We start from the raw sequence: 8,978 nt of genomic DNA, 5'->3' as shown, positions 1-8,978 counted from the left end.
AAAGCACCACTAAAAATGTCAATATAACAGAAATGAAATTTGACTTGTTCAGTTGCTGGCCCTGATGTTGTGCCCTGCATAGCATAAACATCCTCAATATTATAAAACTGAGGTTTCTCTGAATCATCCTATGAAAACCAACAGTTGATCAACCATGATATAATAGGATTGTGACCATTTATGCTCAAAAGCATTTTCTGGGTCCGTACATCAAAGTTAGTCAGACTAAGTATCTGGCCATTACTGTCAGATTCATAACCTCCTACCCAAAGTAGTTACCATTTGCTTTCCCCCTCAGTAAATATCTCCAACTAAACCATAGTGGTTTCAAACTTGTCAAAGGTTATGAATCCTGCAGCCGTTCAGCCGAGGGCTAAATGGTACAATTACCATGTGAAATTGAGACTAGATTCTCATGTACTTGCTGATCATGTGTTTACAGAAACAGGCAGTGAGGCAAACATAGTGTTAGCTGCGGATTTCCCCTGCTAAAAACAGGCAAACAGGAGGATTCCCAACTTTGGAAACAGATGGAGTGGTTGTTTGAAGCAGCATTGAGTACAGGAAGAGTGGTCAGAGATGGAAATGGAAAGGAAGGGAAATTTGACAGACATGAAGGCGTAGGAGTTCCGAGATGAATTAAGTTCAAAATAAAGGAGGAAGTGGATGCTTGAGGCATATTCATGAGAAAGTTATGTCTCAATGAATGAGACTCATTTTGAAAAATTCTCACTAATCTTTCAGTTAAATTTTTCACACCTGTTTCAAGCAAAATTACCCTAGTGATTATGTGTCATAATAAAGATTAATTGTAATTTTGTTATATGAAGGAGGGGGAGAGAGAAGGAATGAAAGCAAATATGCAGTGAGGGGTAGAAAAGATTACACAAGCTGTGAAAAGATTGGGTATAGTTTTAACAATTTCATCTGCATGTGATGATGTTAGCACCCTAGATACCAGTGAGAGGGAGCAGTGCACCCTAGATACCAGTGGGAAGGATCAGTGAGGAAGAGGGATTGGACAAGAGGTACTGAGTGTGACAGAAATGGGTAGGGAGATACGTATCAGGAGTACAGGCTGATGAGAATAAACTGTTCTTTCCAACCAGCATAGATTTTGAACTTTAAATCTTTATTTTAACTATTGCAACTGAAAACACTAAAATTCAATGCCACATTTTCTGTCCCCTTATCAAGGTGAAAATTTCCAAACCAATTCTTTACTAAGCACTTGGGTTGCTTGACATTTTTAAAAAATTAATGATAGATAGGTGGTTACAAGGAGAAACCTGAGTGTTTTCAGAATTCACATTAACCCACTAGTCAACTTGAATACTACAACATTTTAAACAAAATACAGAAAGTGTATATGAATCATATGTTATTATATTGAGCTTTGAGAAATAATCCAGGATTGGAAGTTTTTAGATAAGATATTTGAATTTGTTGAACATTGAAAAGCTAATTCACTCATATTAAATGTTGCAAGGTCTAGATAGTCGTCACTTGCACAAATTGTGTATTTTAATTAAGAGGAACAGAAACATTTTACAGCATATCAGAAATTTTAGGCACTCGATTTGAATCATTCAATTCACTGCTAAAATCTCAATGTGTACAGCAATATTAATACAGTGAACCAAAGCTGATCTATGACAATAGTTGTAGTATTATCAGAAAAGCCAGTTTGTCATCTGTGCCTTACGTACAAAAGACGATGTAGTTCATTTTAACTAAAGCATAAAATCAGACCTCATCTGTATTTCTTTTAAAGGAATGGCATTCAACTTCTTTTTCATGTTTACTAATCTTCTCAAAGCCCTAAAAGGTTCTTCTTTTGCACATATATAATAAACTGTAGGCCTCCACAGCAGCTGATCTTTAATTTGTTTTTATAGTCTTCCATTTTTTCTAGTAATGTATTATTGTTTTAAATATATTAAAGTGAAACCAGAGGTCAAGTTTAGCATCACTTTAAGGCTCTGTAGAAATTCTGATCACATGATGGAACATTATTCAATACAGAGATTAAAATATACATGAAATTATGAAACTACGCTCCGTGGGTTACACATTTCTTCTAACCTTCACCTTAACGATAAAACTGTAGTTGAATTAGAAGCTATGGCTATACTCATTAATAAGTTTTAAATAATTGGACCATACAAACATTCCAAAATGGTCATGCAACAAACCATAGAAAATTACAGCATATAAGACACCACTCAGTCCATTATGTCTGTGCCAGCTCTTTGCTAGCGAAATCTAAAACGAATTCCATGGTACTGCCCTCTCCCCATTGCCCTATAAATTCCCCTGCCTCAGATATTTACTGAATTTTCCTTTTTTAAAAGAAAGGGTTCTGCTTCGCCCACTAGCTATGCCAAAGTATTGTACACTCCAGCAACCCTCTGTCCAAATAACTTTCTAATGTATCTCCTCATTCTCAGTGGTTATTTTAAATTTATAATCCATCATCACTGGTTCCCTGAACGGAGGAAATAGTCTTAACTTATTTAGTCTTTCATACCTCTTCATAATTTTTATAAGTTTGATTAAATCTCTCGTTAGGCTTCTCTGCTGAAATAATAATTATCCCAATATGTCAATTATTTCCAAATAACTGTACGTTTCACATCTCTGATATTGCTCTGGTGAATCTATGCTAAGTGGTCTATATTGCATAGCTTAACCTGAAAATGCCTTTTCTATAACGGGCTACCCAAAATTGCACGCAGCATTCCTGTTATCGTTCGTGTAAATTCATCTTTACTCTAAAACATAATTTTACAGCTTTATTTACCTGCATTTTCAGGCAATTGTATATGTGAACCTCTGTCTTCATCCACACCTTCAGGTGCTTTTTTTATGAAGTGTACGCTTCCACCTTTTGCTTTTTGCCCCGAAACCTCACGTTTCCCACATATAATTACATCTCATTTGTTTACTTTGTTGACCAATCCATGTCTTCTTGACCTTTTACAGATCTCCTTACTGTTTGCCAAATCTCCGAACTTTATTGTGCTGTCAGCAGACTTCAAGATTGTGCTCCATAAAGCTAAGTTCAAAAGATCTATACATATTTAGGACAAATCTGGACCCAGCCCTGACCACTACTTCCAACTCTTTTCTAGTCTGTAAAGCCATTTGCCCTAGCCCTTTATTACACGTTCATTAGACGACTTTCCATTCATGCTGCTACATAGGGGCAGACTGACAAGTTGAAAAAGATTTCCCGAATGGTCGTTATGAATATTTCCGTAGTGCTTTATTGCCGACACCCTCTTTTTTCCGAATTGTGTAGAATCCGCGCCCTTTTATTCCACCCCCGCTGCTGTTGCATTTCCTGTTAAACCAAACGCCTGGATTTTTCTAATCAAGCCTCTCATGAGATACCTTAACAAACATTTCTAAAACAAAAACTATCTACAACATTCCTTTAACTATTCACACTTCTTAAAACGAAAGCAAAGCGGTGCAAACTTTTAATATTATCTTTAGCTTTGTTAGCCTAACTTTACCTCCACTTTAAGTTGTTTCATTTTACTATATCTATCCACTTGATTCATACTCTTATGTGAATATTGAATTTGCACTCACTGCAGCTCGTATTTTCCCACACCGGTTTGCTATTTGGTTTTGCTCGGATCCTTTCCTATTTCACTGAATAAGCCGTTTTCCAGCCCAGCACCCTTATCTTCTTTAGCTTTTCGAGCGGTAACTTATTCGGACCATCTCCCTTGCCTTCTTCGTGGAGCGCCAAAAAAAAATCTCAAAACTGCTCGTTGACAGCTAAATGCAATTCTTCGACATTTGCCACAACTTAAATATGAAAGTTTCTTCCAAAACGTTTCACTTAGTTGTTTTTACTCAACATTAGGGCCAGTAAAGACGGCCGTACAAAAGCCAAACAATATGGATACACATTGGACCACAAATTTCAAAACAGCTGTTTTAAAATAAGTGTACTGTAATTCTCAAGGATAATCCCAGTTTGGAGAAAGCTCTAAACAAATATGGAGTGAACACAGAATAGTCCCTGCTCGCCAATTCAGTGTAACCATACTGTCAGGGTTAAGTTGCGGTGTTGTCCATCATATTCACACACAGGAATGTTTATAGACTTCAATTGTTAAACTAGAATTGCCAAGTTTCGTCAGAAGGCTGTTGCTTCCTTAAACAAAATTTAGTCCGAAGATCGCTTCGAGAACTTTACATCGAATATAAAACGTTAACATTTGGAACTTAGGATATTCTTTTTTTAATGGAAAAAACAAATATCCTGGCTAAAGACTAAGGAATTCGTTAACTTTTCCAACGCAGAGACCACGACAGCATCACTGCCCCTAACCAGATTCCTTCTATACCTCTAAGTTTAGTCAAGGGATGTCTTCTTTGAAATCTGCTGTTCTGCAATCTTAAATCACCTCATGTGCCCTTGATGTGTTTTTTTTTCTCTGAAACTGACGTATTAGCCCCTAGCTCTGATTAATGTCTTCTTCAAAGACGTTTAGGTGCTGAAAGAACAGGCGACATCATCGATTATTGCGTGTTTCTAGTGTTCTATGATTAAACAGGCCAATTGTCGGTGGGTTGTAGTTTAACTGGTCGGATTGCGGTTAGTCGGTCCGGCAGTTTATATTGCTTATGCATTTATTATAAGGAATGAAATCAGAAACAGAGGTCCCACATTGTATCCAGTTTTCTGTTGGTCCTTGAATTTAAGCATTGCAACTCTCTACTGATTACTGTAACAGCACATTACATATATGTTTATATATATATATATACACACACGCATATGTTTTTATGTATATTGTAATATATATATTACTCTTGATTCGCGGCATGAAGTTGAACATTTACCGATCGGAATCAGGTGATACTGGTGGTATGAAAGGGTGTTTCCTTTATAACAAAATCCAGCAGTATTTTTAAACTGGAGCTTTCGTTTATTTCCTCTCGTTCAAAAATGACAGTTCAAATAGTAGGATAGTTAGAACGTTTGTTCCCTCGATCGGTTTCTGCTTTTAGCCATTCTGATTATATTACGTTTGCTTTGTGCTTAATGTCTGTGTTCAGACTTAACGTGGAGACTTGATCAAATGCTATTCCATTTGCAAAGTAACCTATAAAAAGGGGGAAAAACAAACTGTAGTGATGATCTAACCCCATGTTAAAATAGGTGAAAATTACATAACGTTACAACAACCTACAACATTGAATTTCATGGGTTTCACATACTGACAGTTTCATTCACCATAAACATCTACCGAAAAAAATCGAGAAGTTGCAACTGCGTGAAAAGCTTAACTTTGTACATCGCACTACCGATAACACGTCACTTCAGGATTTCGTAGGCAAGTGTTATCTTTTCAGCAGTTTTTTAAAAAAAATCGTTTACAGGATGTGGGCTTCGCTGGCTAGGCCGGTATTTATTGCCCATCCCTAATTGCCCTTGAGAAGGTGGTGTTGAGCTGCCTTCTTGAACTGCTGCACTCCATGTGGTGTGGGTACACCCATGGTGTTGTCAGGGAGGGAGTTCCAGGATTTTGACCCAGCCACTGTGAAGGAACAGCAATATATTTCCAAGTCAGGATGGTGAGTGACTTGGAGAGGAACTTCCAGGTGGTGGTGACCCCATCTATCTGCTGCCCTTGTCCTTCTAGATGATAGTGGTTGTGGGTTTGGAAGGTGCTGTCGAAGGAGCCTTGGTGAGTTTCTGCTCATGGCTAGAAGCCACTAACTATATCTTACAGTTGCCAATTGTGATTCTTAATGAGTGTGCTTTAAAGGAATTAGGGGCTAAATTCAATAGTCATCGAAACCAGGCACGGAGATTAACTCCCCCCCCCCCCCCCCCTACAGTCTGCAAGGCAGGCTGTTTACTATGAGTGCACTGTCCAGCCAGCATTAACTGCCTAAGCAGAGGGCGAATATTGAGAGTGGCTAGCACCAGTTAAAGCTGAGCTGCATCTCTTAAAGGGAGGTGATGGGAATGCTTTGTGACCTGGGAAAGCCAGAAAAATGGCACAACATGACAGAGTAGGATGCAAGCATTTCAAAGTGCGCGGAGACCTTGGTGGAGGAGAGTTGGAGATGTGTCCTGCATTTGCAGCGACCTAGGAGGCCCTCCAGGCACACAGTCAGAAGGAAGTAGGAACAGGTAGCCCTGGAGACCAATGCCAGTACTCAAAATCAGGGGACCTGGGTGCAGTACAGCAAAAAAGTTCAAAGAACTCACACCTGTGATCAAGGCTAGTGATGTACCTTCAAGTGCCATATCCTATCAGCTATACCACTAGCTTCAGAGATCCCTCAATTCACCCACCTATAATCTCCAATCAGGGCTCATCTATCATTTATGTCACACGTTTAGCACTGCTGCAAAGTGCACCCACCCCCACATCTCAGCTTACACACACTGCCAGCTATTCAAACAACATAGCCACATATGCCAAACAAGTTGCACGCCACTCTGTCATACTTCCTTCTCCCTTGTAGGAGATGATGACACACAACTAGTGGGGTAAGCCCACCTAACATATCCTGACCCTGGAGAGGAGACTATTCTAGCCACTACTGAGATGCCTGTTGCTGAGACATGGCCACTGCTGGTGCTGAAACTTTCAAAATGATGCTATCTTCATACCTAATCCTTCTCCTCACATTCCAACCATTCTCCTGACTTGCAAGCTGCAGGTGGAGTAAGAATGCACCTCTTCCTTTACTCCTCTCTGCACCTCAACTTTAGGTATAGGTATTTGAAAGACAAACAAGAAATGCAACTTGGCCAGGCAGTGGAGGAACAGCAAGACAGTGATGATCAAGACACAGCGCTATCACTTGACTTGACACTTACAGCCAACAGCTCAGTTATTCACCCTGTATGTAATTTAGAGAACAGAGACAGGATCTGTACCTGGTGGGACACTGGGCATGAGTGACCTGCAGCCAGGCCAAGGGCAAAGATAGTGCAGGTAACAACTCTCCAGGGGATGAGGTCACAAAAGAGTTCTGTTGCAGAGCACTCAGATGAGCACTTCAATAGAGCAGGGTACAGAAGGTAGCTGATGGGAATGTACAATGAAATCCTTGGTGTATTGGGAAGCCTGTCAGAAGGACTGTGGTCAATACCAAGCAGCATCAAAGAGACCAGCATCAACAGCCCAGGGCTTTGTGCAAAGCTTTGAACTAATCATTTCAAGCATGTAAATGGCAGCCAAATTCATGAGCACACTTGTGGAGCCAACCATGATGTGTAGTCTGATGGCCAATGTTGCAGCTTCCACCAGAAGTCTGAATGCTGCAATGAAAATTCAGCTTGCAATTCATATTGGCTTGCAAGATGTCACAGCAGTCCAGCAATCCGCCCTCCAACAGATTTCCAGGATTGCTGACATGTTGCATGGACAAGTGGCAATCGCTCCATGGAGCACAAACCTGCTGTCCTCAGGAAGACAACGTTCACACTCCCATTGCTGCCACTCTGCCAGTGCCCTAGCTGTTGATTGTCAGCCAGCCAGTCCAGACTGCTGCTGCCCATGTGACATGATGCATGTGACAGCTTGGCCTTATTAGCTCAAAGCTGCCCTCCCAGGCTATCTGCAGTCTACTCTACTGAAAAGTCAGCAGCCAGGCATGCTGCAGCACAGAGGCAGCAGTGTGAAGAAGTATCAAAGCAGGCAAAGGCTCACAGAGGACAATCACTAAAGGAATGCACAAGGGTGATTAGATGACTTTTGTATACAATGTGATTTGATTCTTCCATTTGGTTTGGAATGTTTATTTTGTGATGGCACTTATTTTTGCATTTTGGCCAAGCAGACACTGCAATGGTCAGTGACAGGGGGAAAGGTTAAATGTAAGACTGCTGGTCGTGGTGAAGTGGGTTGCAGGCACTAATATCGAACTTGGATGAGTTCTTCACAGACAGCCTGACCATAAAGGGGCCATTAAGGTTGCCTCCTTTTCTTCCTTTTCAGCTGGTCACCATATAGTTGGTGACAAGGGTTGTGCCAACACAATGTCAAGAATGTGCAGGAGTCATGAGTCTTGACACACTCTACAAGTACTGCTGGGCTCCTCCAGAGTGGTCAGTGGAGAGCCTTTCTCACCCAGTAGCTATCCTTTGATTTGCTACATTAGTTTAAATGCAGCTGGTACAGCAGGCTACCACAGAAGGAAGGCATCATCACTGATCCCAGGGCATTGGCCTGCATAATTCTCTGCATATGGCCACACAGCAGCTGGATGTTGACGGAGTAGAAATCCCTTTCTATTGTGTCACTGTTAACATGCAGCACCCAGAAAGCTGTGTGTGCAGTTAATGGTAACCAACACCATGATGAAGCTTGCTATTCTACTGAAGACATGTGCTCACTTGACTTGCTTCTCTCTAGTGAGAGAAAATATGCAATGCAATTAGCTCTCAATGAATAGAATGTCCGTGACCTTCTTTATGCAACAGAGGATGACAAATTGCAAAATGTTGCAAATATCTTCAGCACAGCCTGGAAGGAATTAGATATGTAGAAGTTCATTGCCATGGTTACCTGCATAGCCATTGGCAATGCAGTCCTTGCCTTGCTCGGAGGTTGCAGTTGTGGTTTCAGCAATGGCAGATTTAAATGACGATGTCCTCATTTAAACACAGATGTTGCATACATTGTTCGTCACTGAGGTTCAAATAGGAGAATCACTCCCTGAACATCCTGGGTGGATATGGTGTCCCGCCAGGAGCCCTTCCTTCCCTCCTCCTCCCTCTTCCATCAGTTTGTTCAGTTTTGCATGCCCTCTGTTCAATCACTTAGTCATTCCCTTGGAATACATCATGACTATTAGTGCCCCAATGCCTGGGAGGAACTGGTTTATGCAGAAGCCTTGAAGTCAGCTAAAGCTCCTTCAGCACCAGCTCCTTCAACATACAATTCCCTGTAGACTGTGGCAACTTGAAACATCTGTAGAAAGCAAACAGT

The 8,978-nt window shown here is 40.8% G+C and overlaps 1 long non-coding RNA gene across 1 annotated transcript; it reads right to left on the bottom strand.

The window, feature by feature from the left end:
* Window positions 1–4,931: 4,931 nt before the first annotated feature.
* On the bottom strand, window positions 4,932–6,989 carry LOC144685853 (uncharacterized). Its single transcript, XR_013577793.1, has 2 exons — window positions 6,653–6,989; window positions 4,932–5,129 (listed from the first exon to the last, which is right to left on the bottom strand). It is a non-coding gene; the product is annotated as an uncharacterized LOC144685853 (long non-coding RNA).
* Window positions 6,990–8,978: the final 1,989 nt, after the last annotated feature.

Source organism: Cetorhinus maximus, chromosome 10 (assembly GCF_964194155.1).
Source record: "Cetorhinus maximus chromosome 10, sCetMax3.hap1.1, whole genome shotgun sequence".
Classification (NCBI taxonomy): domain Eukaryota; kingdom Metazoa; phylum Chordata; class Chondrichthyes; order Lamniformes; family Cetorhinidae; genus Cetorhinus; species Cetorhinus maximus.
This window is presented reverse-complemented; position numbering and strand designations above follow the sequence as displayed.